General features: G+C 42.1%; 1 protein-coding gene across 2 annotated transcripts in view; it reads left to right on the top strand.

Moving 5' to 3' along the window:
• Positions 1-11,665: 11,665 nt before the first annotated feature.
• The window catches only part of USP33 (ubiquitin specific peptidase 33), a 53,274-nt gene continuing 47,826 nt past the window's right edge, over positions 11,666-17,113 (top strand). For both annotated transcript variants that reach the window (XM_055402122.2, XM_055402121.2), the window contains exon 1: positions 11,666-11,872. The gene's annotated coding sequence lies outside the window, so the exon portion shown is untranslated. The remainder of the gene's footprint in view (positions 11,873-17,113) is intronic.

Raw genomic sequence — 17,113 nt, 5'->3', positions numbered from 1 at the left:
GGGTTCAACTTTGGTTTCTTGTTTTTGGGTATTTGTTTTAATCTCACTTAATGCCATAACAAACCACTTGTGGATCTTCGTTCCTGACCAGAGATCAAGCCCTGAACCTTTGGAGTAGGAACACTGACTCTAAGACCCTAGACTACTAGAGAACTAAACCTGCTGCTGCTGCTGCTAAGTCGCTTCAGTCGTGTCTGACTCTGTGTGACCCCATAGACGGCAGCTGACCAGGCTCTGCCGTCCCTGGGATTCTCCAGGCAAGAACATTGGAGTGGGTTGCCATTTCCATCTCCAATGTATGAAAGTGAAAAATGAAAGTGAAGTCGCTCAGTCGTGTCTGACTAGTAGTGACCCCATGGACTGCAACCCACCAGGCTCCTCTGTCCGTGCAATTTTCTAGGCAAGACTACTGGAGTGGCTTGCCATTAGTGAGAACTCACACAAAGGAAACCACTTGAATATAAGACCCAGTATCACCCTACAACCAGGAGCACCCTGTGCAGGATGCCTCATCTAAACAACAAACAAGAAAATACAAACCAATCATCAGCAGACAGGATTGCCACCTCACTCAGCCTTGCCCATCAGAGGAAAAGCAAACAAATGAAAAAAAAAACACCCCAAAATTCTCAGCACAAATCTCACCCTATACTAAGCTTACACAAACCACTGGACCAACCTTAGGAGGGCAGAGACCAAAAGGAAGAAAGAATTAAACCTTGAAGCCTGGAAAAAGGAGACCTCAAACACAATAAGTTTAAAAAAAAATAATGAAACTACACAAATGAAGGGACAAACTAGAAACACAGAAGTCCAAATAAATGAAGAGGAAATAGGCAAACTACTTGAAAAACAATTCAGAATAATGATAGTAAAGATGATCAAAAACCTTGAAAACAAAATGGAGAAAACACAAGAATCAATTAACAAAGACCTAGAAGGATTAGCCTAGACAGCATATTAAAAAGCAGAGACATTACTTTGCCAACAAAGGTCCGTCTAGTCAAGGTTATAGCTTTTCCATAGTCATGTATGGATGTCAGAGTTGGACTATAGAGAAAGTTGAGCTCTGAAGAATTGATGCTTTTGAACTGTGGTGTTGGAGAAGACTCTTAAGAGTACCTTGGACTGCAAGAAGATCCAACCAATCCATCCTAAAGGAGATCAGTCCTGAATATTCATTGGAAGGACTGACGCTGAAGCTGAAACTCCAACACTTTGGCCACCTGATGCGAAGAACTGACTCATCTGAAAAGACCCTGATGCTGGGAAAGTTTGAAGGTAGGAGGAGAAGGGGACGATAGAGGATGAAATGGTTGGATGGCAACACTGACTCAATGGACATGAGTTTAAGTAAGCTCCAGGAGTTGGTGATGGACAGGGAAGCCTGGCCTGCTGCAGTCCATGGGGTTGCAAAGAGTTGGAAACAGCTGAGCAATTGAACTGAACTGAACACATATATACAGAATTTAGAAAAATGGTACTGAAGAATTGATTTACAGAACAGCAAAGGAGAAATAGACATAGAGAATAGACTTATGGACATGGGGAGAGGGGAGGAGGGGGTGAGATGTATGGAAAGAGTAATGTGGAAACTTACATTACCATAGGTAAAATAGATAGCCAACAGGAATTCGCTGTATGGCTCAAGAAACTGAAATAGGGGCTCTGTATCAACCTAGATGGGTGGGATGGGGAAGGAGATGGGAGAGAGGCTCAAAAGGGAGGGGATATATGAATACCTATCGCTTCATGTTGAGGTTTGGCAGAAAACAACAAAAGTCTGTAAAGCAATTATCCTTCAATAAATAAATAAATTAAAAAAAAATAAATAAATGAATAAAACGAAGGACTTCCCTGGTGGTCCAGTGGTTAAGACTCCATGCTTCTGCTGCAGAAGGTGCAGGTTCAATCCCTGGTCAAAGAACTCTTGCATGAAGCCCAGTGTGACCTGAAAACAAAAATTAATTAGTTAATTAATAAGATGAACTGCATCTGCTGGCTGTATATTTAAATGATGGGCATTTTGAAAAGTATAAAAAAGTTACACTCTCTCCAAGTTAGAAAATACATAATTTTTGCGTATTTTCACATTTATTCATATTTTTAAGCAGCAAATTCATTGATTTGTCCATTTTCTACACTGTGTCTTGTACTATGCTTAATGCTGGAAATACCAGAATGAGTAAGAAAAATCCCTGCCCATGGTTTGATTCAGGAGACTGAAAAATTATTGCAATGTATAATGATACTACACTGTATAATTTATAATCAACAGTATATCACTAGAAAGTACTCTAGTGAATACAAGGACGGGCTCACATGGCCTGGGAAAGTTAAAGAAAGCTTCTCCTAGGAGGTAACTGTTGAAAAATGAGTGGAGATTCACTTTTAACAAAAAACACCCGTGTCTTCCTTGGGTGTCTAGTGGTTAAGAATTTGCCTTGCTAACAAGGGATGCGTGTTGGATCCCTGCTGAGAGGAGATTCCACATACCTTGGGCAAGTGACCCCAGGCGCCAGGGCCTCATTTGAAGAGCCGGCTTGCAAAAACTGCTGAGTTAGCATGCTCTGGGGCCCATGCTAGGCCGCAAGAGAAGGCCTGCCGACCACAACTAGAAAGAAGCCCCTAGGTGCCACAACTAAAGAAAGTCTGTGCCCCGGCAACAAGGAGCCTGCACTTTACAGAGAAGATGCAGCACAGCCAGGATTTTTAAAAAAGGAGGGGGGCATTCTAAGGATTTAGGCTTAAGGAAAGCGGCACTAAATAGGAGGGGCACAAGCGTTTTTCCTATTAGGAGAATGGGATGTAGATTAGAATAGATGACGATAGGACGTTCCCTTTAGTGAACAAAAAATAAGATAGGAGGAGTAAATTTGGCTAATACTAAAGCCAAGGGTGAGTAGCATTAGGCAAGCAGGTGCTTCAGTTCAGTTCAGTTCAGTTCAGTCGCTCAGTCGTGTCCGACTCTCCGCGACCCCATGAATCACAGCACGCCAGGCCTCCCTGTCCATCACCAACTCCCGGAGCTCACTCAAACTCATGTCCACAGAGTCGGTGATGCCATCCAGCCATCTCATTCTCCGCCGTCCCCTTCTCCTCACGCCCCCAACCCTTCCCAGCATCAGAGTCTTTTCCTGGGTCAACTCGTCGCATGAGGTGGCCAAAGTATTGCAGTTTCAGCTTTAGCATCAGTCCTTCCAATGAACACCCAGGATCAATCTCCTTTAGAATGGACTGGTTGGATCTCCTTGCGGTACAAGGGACTCTCAAGAGTCTTCTCCAACACTACAGTTCAAAAGCATCAATTCTTCGGCGATCAGCCTTCTTCACAGTCCAACTCTCACATCCATACATGACCACGGGAAAAGCCATAGCCTTGACTAGACGGACCTTTGTTGGCAAAGTAATGTCTCTGCTTTTTAATATATTATCAAGGTTGATCATAACTTTCCTTCCAAGGAGTAAGCGTCTTTTAATTTCATGGCTGCAATCAGCATCTGCAGTGATTTTGGAGCCCAAAAAAATAAAGTCTGACACTGTTTCCGCTGTTTTTCCATCTATTTCCCATGAAGTGATGGGACCAGATGCCATGATCTTTGTTTTCTGAATGTTGAGCTTCAAGCCAAGCTTTTCACTCTCCTCTTTCACTTTCATCAAGAGGCTTTTGAGTTCCTCTTCACTTTCTGCCATAAGGATAGTGTCATCTGCATATCTGAGATTATTGATATTTCTCCCAGCAATCTTGATTCCAGCTTGTGCTTCTTCCAGCCCAGCGTTCCTCATGATGTACTCTGCATATAAGTTAAATAAGCAAGGTGACAATATACAGCCTTGACGCACTCCCTTTCCTATTTGGAACCAGTCTGTTGTTCCATGTAAAGTTCTGACTGTTGCTTCCTGACCTGCATACAGGTTTCTCAAGAGGCAGGTCAGGTGGTCTGGTATTCCCATCTCTTTCAGAATGTTCCACAGTTTATTGTGATCCACACAGTCAAAGGCTTTGGCATAGTCAATGAAGCAGAAATAGATGTTTTTCTGGAACTCTCTTGCTTTCTCCATGATCCAGCAGATGTTGGCAATTTGATCTCTGGTGCCTCTGCCTTTTCTAAAACCTGCTTGAACATCTGGGAGTTCACGGTTCACATATTGCTGAAGCCTGGCTTGGAGAATTTTGAGCATGACTTTACTAGCGTGTGAGATGAGTGCAATTGTGTGGTAGTTTGAGTATTCTTTGGCATTGCCTTTCTTTGGGATTGGAATGAAGACTGACCTTTTCCAGTCCTGTGGCCACTGCTGAGTTTTCCAAATTTGCTGGCATATTGAGTGCAGCACTTTCACAGCATCATCTTTCAAGATTTGAAATAGCTCAACTGGAATTCCATCACCACTACTAGCTTTGTTCCTAGTGATGCTTTCTAAGGCCCACTCGACTTCACATTCCAAGATGTCTGGCTCCAGGTCAGTGATCACGCCATCATGATTATCTTCATCGTGAAGATCTTTTTTGTACAGTTCTTCTGTGTATTCTTGCCACCTCTTCTTAATATCTTCTGCTTCTGTTAGGTCCATACCATTCCTGTCCTTTATCGAGCCCATCTTTGCATGAAATGTTCCCTTGGAATCTCTAATTTTCTTGAAGAGATCTCTTGTTTTTCCTATTCTGTTGTTTTCCTCTATTTCTTCGCATTGATCACTGAGGAAGGCTTTCTTATCTCTCCTTGCTATTCTTTGGAACTCTGCATTCAGATGCTTATATCTTTCCTTTTCTCCTTTGCTTTTCGCTTCTCTTCTTTTCACAGCTATTTGTAAGGCCTCCTCAGACAGCCATTTTGCTTTTTTGCATTTCTTTTCCATGGGGATGGTCTTGGTCCCTGTCTTCTTTACAATGTCATGAACCTCCGTCCAGAGTTCATCAGGCACTCTATCTATCAGATCTAGTCCCTAGGTGCTTAGGGCACACAATTTGAAAAGCTAGTCTCTCGTTCAGGCAGGTGCAAAATACTTAGATGTTAAACCCTGGGCAATTTGTTCCTCTCATTGTAGATCCTTGAGGAGAAAAAAGAAAATCTCTGGGGCAACAAGGAATCATTAAAGCATTATGTGATTTGATTTTTGTTTTAGGAAAAGTTGTGTTCAGAAGTATGGTACGGTACTAGAGTCAGAGAAACTTGGTAGGGAACTATCAAAATAGAAATGAAGAGACTCTGTAGTGGAAACTTCTGAGGTTCCATCCCCATGTAGTTAGTTCAAAGTCTACTGATTCTATTCCCTTAAATAGCTCTCACAGTCATCTCCACTGTGGGCCCTTACTTCGCTTTGTCTAGATTCTGCAATAGTCTCCAATCTATGCTCATCATTACTATCTAAGTAATCCAGTCTGTAAATCTCATCATGTCGTTGGTTTTCTCAAAGTTCTTCATGGATATTTAGAGAGGAAATTCTGCTTTACTGACATGATCATTCATGACCTTCCATGTGTAGCCTGTCCTGTTACTCCCTGCCCTCAATTTCTGCACCAGTAAAACTGACCCCTTGCAAATTCCCAAATTAGCACTTGGCCTCTTGCTGATGTGGTTTCATCTAAGCACTTCACTGTGCCTAAAAAATTCTCTCCTCTCTGGCTCATCAGAAACCTTCTTCCTCAGCTTTTAAACACAAATCAGTTTGTGTGTGTGTGATATTGGGTTGACTTGATCCCTTACTTTTCTCTCTTGGAAACTTCCATTCCATTCATCCATGTAATTGTCATTGGAGCTACTCTGTTCTTTTGTGCACTTGCTGAATGCTCCAAGGATACATTTAATCCAGGTGAAGACAATAAGCCCGTTATTTGGGATTTAAATTTTTTAAAAATATTCATGTATTTGTTTATTTTGGCTGTGCTGGGTCTTAATTATGGCTTTCTCAGGATCTTTGTTGCAGACTCTTAGTCACAGTATGTGTGTAGGATCTAGTTCCCTGACCAGGGATTTGAACTCAGGCCCCCTATATTGGGAGCCTGGAGTCTTACTCACTGGACTACCAGGGAAGTCCCAATTTGGGATTTTTTTAAACTAAAATCTCTGCTCTTAGAACAGTGAAGTGAAGGGAAACCCCTGATTGTCCAGTGGTTCAGTCAGTTTCAGTTCAGTCACTCAGTCATGTCCAACTCTTTGCAACCGCACGGACTGTAGCACGCCAGGCCTCCCTGTCCATCAACAACTCCCGGAGTTTACTCAAACTCATGTCCATGGAGTCAGAGATGCCATCCAACCAACTCATCATCTGTTGGATGGTCCACTGGTTATCTGTATCTTCACTGCCAAGGGTCATCATTCAATACCTGGTTGGGGGAATTGTTTTTCAGTCACTAAGTCAGGTCTGACTCTTTGCAACCCTATGGACTACAGCAAGCCAGGCTCCTCTGTCCTCTAATGTCTCCCTGAGTTTGTCTAAATTCATGTCCTTTGAGTCAGTGATGCTAGTTAACCATCTCATCCTCTACCACCCCTTTCTCCTTTTACATTCAATCTTTCCCAGCATCAAGGTCTTTTTCAATGAGTCAGCTCTTCGTATCAGGTGACCAAAGTATTACAGCTTCAGCATCCGTCCTTCCGAAGAAATTCAGGGTTGATTTCTTTTAGGATTGACTGGTTTGAACTCCTTGCTGTCTAAGGAACTCTCAAGAGTCTTCTCCAGTACCACCATTCAAAAGCATCAATTCTTTGGTGTTCAGCCTTTTTGATGGTTCAACTCTCACATCTGTACATGACTACTGAAAAAACCATACCTTTGACTGTATGGTCCTTTGTCAACAAAGTAATGTCTTTGCTTGTTAACATGCTATCTAGGTTTGTCACAGTTTTCCTTCTAAGGAGTAGGCATCTTTTAATTTCAAGGCTGCAGTCACCTCCTGCAATGATTTTGGAGTCCAAGAAAATAAAATCTGTCACTGCTTCTACTTTTTCCCCTTCTATTTGCCATGAAGTGATGGGATCAGATGCCATGATCTGAGTTTTTTTTTTTTAATACTGAGTTTCAAGCCAGCTTTTTCATTCTCCTCTTTCATCTGCATCAAGAGGCTCTTTAGTACCTCTTCACCACCTGTCATTAGAGTAGTATCTTCTGCATATCTAAGGTTGTTAATAGTTCTCCTGGCAATCTTGATTCCAGCTTGTGATTCATTCAGCCTGGCATTTTGCTTGATGTACTCTGCTTATAAGTTATATAAGCAGGCAGCCTTGTCACACTTCTTTCCCAATTTTGAACCAGTCAGTTGTTTCATGTCTGGTTCTGTTGCTTCTTGACCTGCATACAGGTTTTTCAGGAGACAAGTAAGGTGATATGGTATTCTCATCACTTTAGGAAGGAAATGGCAGGAGGAAATGCCTAGTTATTCCAGTATTCTTGCCTTGAGAACCCCGAGAATAGTATGAAAAGGCAGAAAGACACTACACCAGAAGTCGAGCCTCTCAGATCAGAAGGTGTCCAATATGCTACTGGGGAAGAGTGGAGGGCAATTACTAATAGCTCCAGAAAGAATGAAGTGGCTGGGCCAAAGCAGAAACAACATTCAGTTGTGGATGTGTCTGATGATGAAATAAAGTCCATTACTGCATATGAACCTGGAATGTTAGGTCCATGAATCAAGGTAAATTGGACATGGCAAGCAGGAGATGGCAAGAGTGAACATAGATATCCTAGGAATAATTGAACTAAAATGGATGGGAATGGGAGAATTTAATTCAGATTACCATTATATCTGCTACTGTGGGCGAGAATCCCTTAGAAGAAATGGAATAGCCCTCAAAGTCAACAAGAGTCCAAAATGCAGTACTTGGATGTAACCTCAAAAATGACAAAATGATCTCAGTCCGTTTCTAAGGCAAACTATTCAACATCATAGTAATCTAAGCCTATACCCCAACCACTGATTCTGAAGTACCTAAAGTTCACCGGTTCTGTGAAGACCTATAAGATCTTTTAGAACTCACACCCCAAAAAGATGTCCTTTTCATTATAGGGGATTGGAATGCAAAAGTAGGAAGTCAAGAGATACTCAGAACAACAGGCAAGTTTGGCTTTGAAGTACAAAATGAAGCAGGGAAAAGGCTAAGAGAGTTTTGTCATGCAGGTTGGGGAACTAAGATCTCACAAGTTGTGTGGCATGACCGAAAAAAAAAAAAAAAAAACCCTGTAAGATGGCAAACTCAAAAAAATCATAATTCCAGGGAAAAAACTAAAGGCTTTGACTAAGATTTTGTCTGAGGAATAGGGAGGGATCCTTGGAGATATTCAGGGACTATAATGAGAACAAAACTGTTTTCTGCTTGCTCCCTACCAAATCCAGTGTGTTCATCAAATTAGGAACCATGATTTAATTAGATTTCTGTCACTTATTGGGGCTTTCTAGTAGCTCAGATGGTAAAGAATCTGCCTGTAATGCTGGAGACGCTGGTTTGATCCTTGGGTCAGGAAGATCTCCTAGAGACGGGAATGGCTACCCACTCCAGTATCCTTGCCTGGAGAGTTCCATGACCAGAGGAGCCTGGGGTGGGGGTAGGGGGTATAGTCCATGGGGTTGCAAAGAGTCAGACACCACTAATTGACTATTTACCTTATCTTACCTGTCACTTATAACCAAAGACATATTCTAAAGTGTCAATTTAGTTTAAACAGAGTTTCTCAACAGTGTCACTAATAACATTTTGGACTCCTTTGTCAGGTTAATGCAAAGGAATGTGATTCTTTTTTTCTCTAGTCCTCTTCAAGGATGTCGCCAAATATCCACCAGGGGGCCGATGTCAACTGCCCCCAGTTGAAAGCCAACAAAGGTTTGTGTCCTTCAGTTCTAATCTCTGAGAATATTGAGAATAAGAGAGAAATACAATTCAGAGAAATACAGTTCAGAGAAAATAGGGAAATAATTAAATGCACACAAAAATCTTGAAATAATTCATAATAAATTCTCTGAATGAAACAAATGGGATACTAAAATGAGAAATAATGGAGTGAAGAGTGCTACTTTATTTATTTATTTTAGGAATGCTACTTTGTTTTTCTTAAACGTTTGTTTATTTATTCAGCTGTGTCAGGTCTTAAATGGCACATGGGATTTTTCGTTGCAGCCCACAGACTTTCCAGTTGTGGTGCATGGGTTTAGTTGCTCTGCAGCATTGGGCCCTTAGTTCCCAGACCAGGGATCGAACCTGAGTCCCCTGCATTTTGCAAGGCAGATTCTTAACTGCTTGGACCACCTGGGAAGTTCCCAAGAGTGCTACTTTAAACAGGGAACATGACTGAGCGACTGAACTGAACTGATCTAGGTAGGAGTTAGGTAAATGAGGGATTGGAGTTTGGAGTATCTGGTCAAATTATATCTGATACCAGTGTATCTAAGGGAAGAGCATTTGTAAAGGCTTTTAAGGAGCATTGAAATTTGTGCTTTGCTACTTTACTTGCCTTTAGTTGCAAAAATGAGAAGGTATTTGTTTTGATGTTCATTCCCTGCCCTCTGCCCCACCCCCCATCCCCACTTGGAGAGCCTTCACTATCTGGCCTGATGCACGACTTCAGGGTGTACAGTTCACATCAGGCTGGACACAAGTGGCACTTCCAGAGTTCGGTGCCAGAATTAATGTGATTCAGCTGGGTGTCCACTCTAGGGAATATATAATCTTCCCTGTCTGAGAGGGAGTTGATAGATTTCCCAGTGACAGCATCCTTCCTTATAGCCTATTGTTGAGGTATTGTTTGAAGGAAAGTAAGGAATTAAGGGAGGCTTGGCGTGCTGTGATTCATGGGGTCGCAAAGAGTCGGACACGACTGAGCGACTGAACTGAACTGAACTGAAGGAATTAAGGATTCTAGATATATAGGGATAAAAGCATAAATGTAAACCAGCGGTTGGCAAGAAGGGTGGGAATCCATGAAAGTTAAAAGTGGGAGAGCTACTGCATTGTTATTGTGAATATGCTTCATTTTTAAGGACTGATCCATAGCAAGGACTTGACCTGGTGTCCAAATTAAAGGCAGTTGCCTGTTGTCATCTAGGCAATGAGTCACACCTGCCTTGAAAAGTCACATCATCTGTTTTCCCTTTGTCCTAAAATTCCTGAAGGACAGATAAGTCGAAGAGGAAAAGAGGATGTTGGTTATTAAGCAGGTTGGTGGGAAGACTTTGGGTCTGAGATAAATTTGCTCGAACTCTGTAATAACATAACATGACTGGTACATTTTCAGCGCAGGAATTTTTGGAGCAATGACTTTTGTCTTTTGTCTATTTAGTGTCTTAATGATTCATGGAAATATATATATGTACATACACATTTATATATGAGCTCTTTATTAGTTACATTGATACATATTTCAAATACCTTCTATTTGCTGGCTTAACTTTTTCATCTCTTTATAGTGTCTTTTGATGCAGAGATGACTTTTTTATAGGTGACAATTTTTGCCAGCAGTATTACTTAATAATGGAAACAGTTTCAAACCTCTTTTTTCAAAATGCTCGCTTCATTGCACAAGTTTCTTTCAAAAAGCAGTTCTCAGTCATTTTTGAAACACAGCTTTTACTCTAGGGCCATAGGGAAATGTATACATTAAAAAGTTGTTTTGTTGTTAGCATTGCTAACAGCAGCCACTTACACCAGAAAGGTTCATAAAATTCTAAAATGTAAAACACTTGTCTTTTTTCAAATAAACCTATAAAACTCTCCTTTTGTCAGATAGTACTTTGCTACAAGGTATCAGGGAACCAGTGGTTTCATGAAATAAAAATTAAACACATTGCTGACATCTTCCAGCATGTAAACTGCAATATTTTGAAATATGCTGATCGTCAGTTAACCCAGGAAAGGTTGTGGTGCAAACTGAAGACTTGGTGTCAATCCCTATATAGGATGATGGCAAAAATTCATTTCTTTCATTTTTCCATATGAATAGAATTAGAAGCTCCCATATTCTCTATTTGTTTCTGAGAGAGATTAATCATCTTACATAACACTTGAGTACAAGCTCCCATTTTGGAGACCAAAAAGTTAGAGATAAAGTGACAGGTAGAAATTGACATATGGAATAATTAATATTAACTGTTCTATTGTTTGCATATTAATCAACTGAATGGATTTTAACAGGTCCATAAATTATTAATAGAAGGCAGATCTCTTTAAATGCTCTAGTCACTAAGCAGATACTAAGGTTTCAATAAATATTTGATCTGGTCTTGATTTTGGCCTAAGGGAAAATGGGAGAGATGAATTTCTGCTTTGTAGATGTGGAAAAAGAAACACAACGACTGTCAGAGAGTCTAGGTCCTATGTTGGGAGAAGAAAGAGAAGAAGGAAAAAGTGTTGAATTAAGTAAACTATTATTTCTTTGCCCGTATAGTGGGCACCCTAAACGCAAATTCTGTAATGCTTCGAGACAGACCTGTTAATGGTCGTAGTGTGACTGTACAAGAGGGCGAGAACTCGTGTAGAAACGAAAAGTGTCCCAAATCTGAAACTGCTCTACAGGTACACGCTCCCCGAGCCGCTAGCTCCTTGGGAAGTCTGCGGGGACAGCAGCCTGGGTCCCCGCACCTGGACCCAGCCGCCGTGGCCACGCCCCAGAGGCGGGGCGGGCTCTCCGCGCAGCCCCGCCCTCCCGCAACTCCCCAGACGCCTGCGGCGACGGCGGAGACACCGGAAGGAGCAGCAGCCGCTGCGGGAAGTGGCCGGTGCGGCGGGCGGGGAGCCCGCGGGCTAAGCTGCGGAGCTGTTTTCCGGCGCCCGGGACGCGACGCCTCCCGTCTCCTAGGTCAGGAGAGGAGAAGAGGAGTTGGTGAAGGTGCGGCCACAGGCCACCGTTGGCCGCGCTGGCGGCGCCCGTGGGGAAGGCCTTGGAGGTGAGCGCGACGCTGCTGGGAGGGGCGCGGAGCCGAAGGGCGCCCGGCTGCAGCCAGGGGCCGACCTCGCTGCCGCGCACCGGGGCTGTGGCTGCCGTCGCGGCCTCTTTTTCTTGATTCTGGATGGTGGTGAGCGCGCGGGTGGGTGGAAGGCCTAGGCCCCTCCAGTGCTCTGCGCTGATGATTGGTGGCCGCCCCGGTAGGGGTCGGCGGAGGACGCGAGTCAGTCGTAGATTTGAGGCAGGGTTCCCAGGGGGCGCTTCCCTGGGAGGCAGGAGGGGTGAGGCGAGTCCCTGGGAAGGTCTCCGCGCCTTCCTTGGTCCGCATTCCAGCTTGCCAGCCCCGCACGGTGGGCGCCTGAGACTGGCAGCCCCGCAGCGCTCTGGCTCCGGGGTTCTGGTTTCGCTTTGCGGCGCAGTTGGGGTGATCGGACCCATTCGTGCAGCCCCAGGGGCCCCGTTATTCTTTGTTGTCAGCGGGAAAACCTAGGCGGCGGCGTCCCTGGAATTTTTCTTCGATGACTATTTAATCCCGACTGTTTTCAGAGGTTACGGTAGCCCTTGCGGTTTGTCCATCCGCAGCTTTTGTTTGAGTCAGTTTCCATGGTGTGTGGTTTCCCAGACCTTTACTCTTACATATTTACCTACTGTAAAATGCTCTTCTTTTGAATGATTGTTGGATGACTCTGGTGCTTTACACCCAAGTATTTTTAGGGTTTACATTTTCATACAATCAATATAAGGCCAGGAAAATTGGGACAGTGGTGACAACACCGGCAGGCGCGTAGGCTCCAAACTGACGCTGAATTTTACCACAAGGATCTCTAGACTTCTTGCTTACTAGATGTATAGAATTGTAGAATTTTTTAGTTTGATTAGATTATTTTTCTTTTAAGGAAAATCTGTTTCAAAATATAATGAGGCTGTCCTAGTTCGTTTCTGGTTGAAGCAAATGTATCATCTGGAAAGGTCTCACCAAAGCAAATAATAAGCTATTTGATCTGAACATAATATGAATATTGTTAGTGAATTCATGCTGTTAATATAAACATGGGGGAAATGGGAATCTTATTGAAAGACAATGCTAATCTTAAGAAAAAGTAATAGGAATAAATTGTACTACACTAGGGGCTTTATGTTATTTTACTTTGGCAGGATTGAAAAAAATGGACAGTACAAGAAATATTCCAGAAATAAATTGTTTGACCTCTTGCCATATGCAAGAGAGATACTCTGCTTAAGATTGCTTCTTATTTTTGATCTGGTTTAGAGCCAGCTTTCACTTTTTTGTCTTTTGTGATTCTTTGTAACCTATTTGTAACCAAAAACATAAATGCATTTAATGGCATTAGATTGTAGTAGATAAATTATTTTAATTGTTTGAAATGCAACGTTAAGGAGATAATTTTAACATTTATGCATTGCTGTTATAGTTTTCAGTGACTTTTCAAATATACAATCTTATTTGATCCTCATGCCTGTTCTCTGAGTTAGGAATGCCAAGAAGTAAAGCCTTTTCCCACAACAGAGACATTTTGAGATTGCGTAAGGATTAGAATTTCTCTAAAGCCTGAAATAATCTTGCTGAAATAACCTTTGATATAAATTGGAATTCAGCTAGATTTTGGAGCACAGTGAACTGTAACATGTGACAGACTGTGAACTCTTGAAGGGAATGAAGAGCATAAATGGTGAAAGATTTTTGGTGAGAAATGTGAAATGTAGTCATTTCTAAAAAAATAAAGGAATAAATAACAGCTTTTTTTAGTGTAGATTTTTTTGTTTGACTTTTTTTTTTTAATTTGTCTGCGCTGGGTCTTAATTGTGGCATGTGGCATCTAGTTGCCTGGCCAGGGATAAGACTCAGGCCCCCTTCATTAGGAACTCGGAGTCTTAACCACTGGACCACAGCAAAGTCCCTTGTGTAGTTTTTAAACTTTTCAAGTCTGCATGAAATTTCAAGAGGATTTTGATAAGTAGTTTCAAAGAGAGTGAGATGAGTACAGTTGGTTTGTCTATAAAAAACATGAATTTTGTACAATATAGTGTGCGTGTGTGAGCGTGTGTGTATCAGGAGAACTAATACTTAAGAGACAATGCATATGTCAAAATAACTGTTCTTTTCAAAAATTACTTTAGAATGCCAAGTAGGTCAGTTTCTGTGGGTCTGTCAGGGAAAGCCCTCTGGAAAATAAAAAGAGTGAAACATGGTTTCAGCTCTTAGAGTCAGGTTTGTAGTCAGGCTTGGGTAATTTTTTATACAACTATGGTAAGGTTGTATATGGTATTATAATCAGGTATTTATGGTATTATAATCATATAATCATGCTATGGTATTATAATCAGGAATTTAGGTGAGGAAGACATTACTTGTGATTGAATCTTGATAGAGATGATATTTGACATGTGTGAGCTTTGCAGGATTTTCAACAGGAGGACATTTCTAATGAACAGATTATTGTGTTCCTGGGAAGGTACAACTCATATTTGAGAAAGGATCAGTAGAGCAATTTGGCTGATAATACGTTATGGTTTATATAAGCTAATAGAGATGAAAAAGACAAATTTCGAAAGCCTTAATTGAAGATGTTTTGTTAGAAGAAGTGTGTGTTTCAGGCTTCCCGGGTGGTGCTAGTGGCAAAATAAAACCCTGCCAATGCAGGAGACATAAGAGATGAAGGTTCGATCCCTGGAGGAGGGCACAGCAACCAACTCCAGTATTCTTGCCTGGAAAATCCCATGGTCAGAGAAACCTGGTGGGCTACAGTCCATAGGGTCACAAAGAGTCGGACTGAAGCGACTTAACACACACACACAGTATGTGATCCACATGAATGCAGAATGAGCTGTGGTTTGGGAGAGGATTGAGACCAAGAGAACACTTGGGCAACTTTAGGCTAAGCAAGATCTTGATAGTGTCACTTTTGTGACTCTTACAGTTCCTCTGAAGTGCTATCTTGAAAGCAGACCTGGATATAACGTGAATGCAGGTGAGATGCCAGGAAGTGCAAGGGTAAAGAGTCAGGAAAGGGGAAAAAGCCAGTGATGGGCAACTGGGGGTTTAATCCTGTGGAAATTTTTGTAGAACTGCCTCAGAATTGTCCTAGCAAATGAAAGGTAGCTGGGGAGTTTTTCTACCTATTCCGAGGCCTCACTGATTGAGATTGTTCTTCAGTTGCCTTCGCTAGGGCTGGGCAAGCTCCTGTCTGGCTGGAGAACTTAGAAGCAGAGAAGTGTTGAAGTTGGGAAGCTAACAGAATACTCTGTGCCAGCTCAAGGTGAGCTGACGGGATGGGGGCCAGATGTCAACAGTGTCTGTCAACAGGCATTCTCATTAAATAATCCAGATGTGAAATGAAAGCCTCAATTTAGGTGGAGACCTAGAAGAAATGTTAGTTGAGAAGTGATTGATCAGAGAAGTTAAGTGGTAGAATTTGGTAACTGATAGAATATGTAACATGAAAAGGCACTGAGGTTTAAGAGTTAGATAACTTGTGATTGAGGAGGATTGACAGGCCACTGACATTCAAATTAGTTATTTCAGGAGCATAAAAGAATTACAGGGTGTTGGAGAGTGTTGATAAAGTACAGTGTAGATAACTAGTCATTCAAAAGGGCAAGTAGGGTGGAGAATTGAACAGTGCCACCACCCGCCCTAGATACATAGTGCCTGACCTATACTTGATTAGGCCTTTGTTAAATTAACCTCTAAGTTCCTGGTACTAGTGCACTCCTGAAATATGTCAATATGGTGAAAATATGGGACTAAATGTGACATGAAGTAATAGTTTCGTGCAGTTTTTACCTGTAAAATCCTGAAGGAAGGATTGCTAATATTTTTAGCAGAGGCATTATTTAGATGAATAAATTTTGATTCTTTTTTTAAATAATTAATAGTATTCTAATAACGTCTAAAAATCTACAAGATTTCCTAGAATGGTTCTCATTCTAATATGGCGGTTGCCTGTGTTTTTCTATGATTCTACATGTTCTAAAAGTAGTTTTAATGTTATATTCTGTTAATATTCCATAATGTTGATAGTCTATTAATTTAACTACCTTTCCATCTTGCTCGGAAGTGACTTAAGGTGAAAATTACCGTCAGCTGGTTTTTGCTTCTGTTAGAGCTCTTACGCTCATTCATTTTTGTTCTCCCTTTCTCTTCCTCTCTCTTCCTCCTCCTGCTTCTCTTCCTCCTCCCCCTAGTGTTTGTCACAATTATTTCTACTGGAAAGGCTACAGTTGACTATCAGTTCAGTTCAGTTCAGTTCAGTCGCTCAGTCGTGTCCGACTCTCCGCGACCCCATGAATCACAGCACGCCAGGCCTCCCTGTCCATCACCAACTCCCGGAGTTCACTCAAACTCATGTCCACAGAGTCAGTGATGCCATCCAGCCATCTCATTCTTGGTCGTCCCCTTCTCCTCCCGCCCCCAACCTTTCCCAGCATCAGAGTCTTTTCCAGTGAGTCAACTCGTCGCACGAGGTGGCCAAAGTATTGCAGTTTCAGCTTTAGCATCAGTCCCTCCAATGAACATCCAGGATTGATCTCCTTTAGAATGGACTGGTTGGATCTCCTTGCAGTATAAGGGACTCTCAAGAGTCTTCTCCAACACCACAGTTCAAAAGCATCGATTCTTCGGCGATCAGCTTTCTTCACAGTCCAACTCTCACATCCATACATGACCACGGGAAAAACCATAGCCTTGACTAGACGGACCTTGGTTGGCAAAGTAATGTCTCTGCTTTTTAATATACTATCACGGTTGGTCATAACTTTCCTTCCAAGGAGCAAGTGTCTTTTAATTTCATGGCTGCAATCAGCATCTGCAGTGATTTTGGAGCCCAAAAAAATAAAGTCTGACACTGTTTCCACTGTTTTTCCATCTATTTCCCATGAAGTGATGGGACCAGATGCCATGATCTTTGTTTTCTGAATGTTGAGCTTCAAGCCAACCTTTTCACTCTCCTCTTTCACTTTCATCGAGAGGCTTTTGAGTTCCTCTTCACTTTCTGCCATAAGGGTAGTGTCATCTGCATATCTGAGGTTATTGATATGTCTCCCAGCAATCTTGATTCCAGCTTGTGCTTCTTCCAGCCCAGCGTTCCTCATGATGTACTCTGCATATAAGTTAAATAAGCAAGGTGACAATATACAACCTTGACGTACACCTTTTCCTATTTGGAACCAGTCTGTTGTTCCATGTCCAGTTCTAACTGTTGCTTCCTGACCTGCATACAGT

The sequence above is a fragment of the Moschus berezovskii genome, chromosome 4 (assembly GCF_049115385.1).
Source record: "Moschus berezovskii isolate FMDL1 chromosome 4, NW_MosBer_1.0, whole genome shotgun sequence".
Lineage (NCBI taxonomy): Eukaryota > Metazoa > Chordata > Mammalia > Artiodactyla > Moschidae > Moschus > Moschus berezovskii.
Note: the sequence above shows the minus strand (reverse complement) of the source record. Positions and strands in the feature narration are given on the sequence as shown.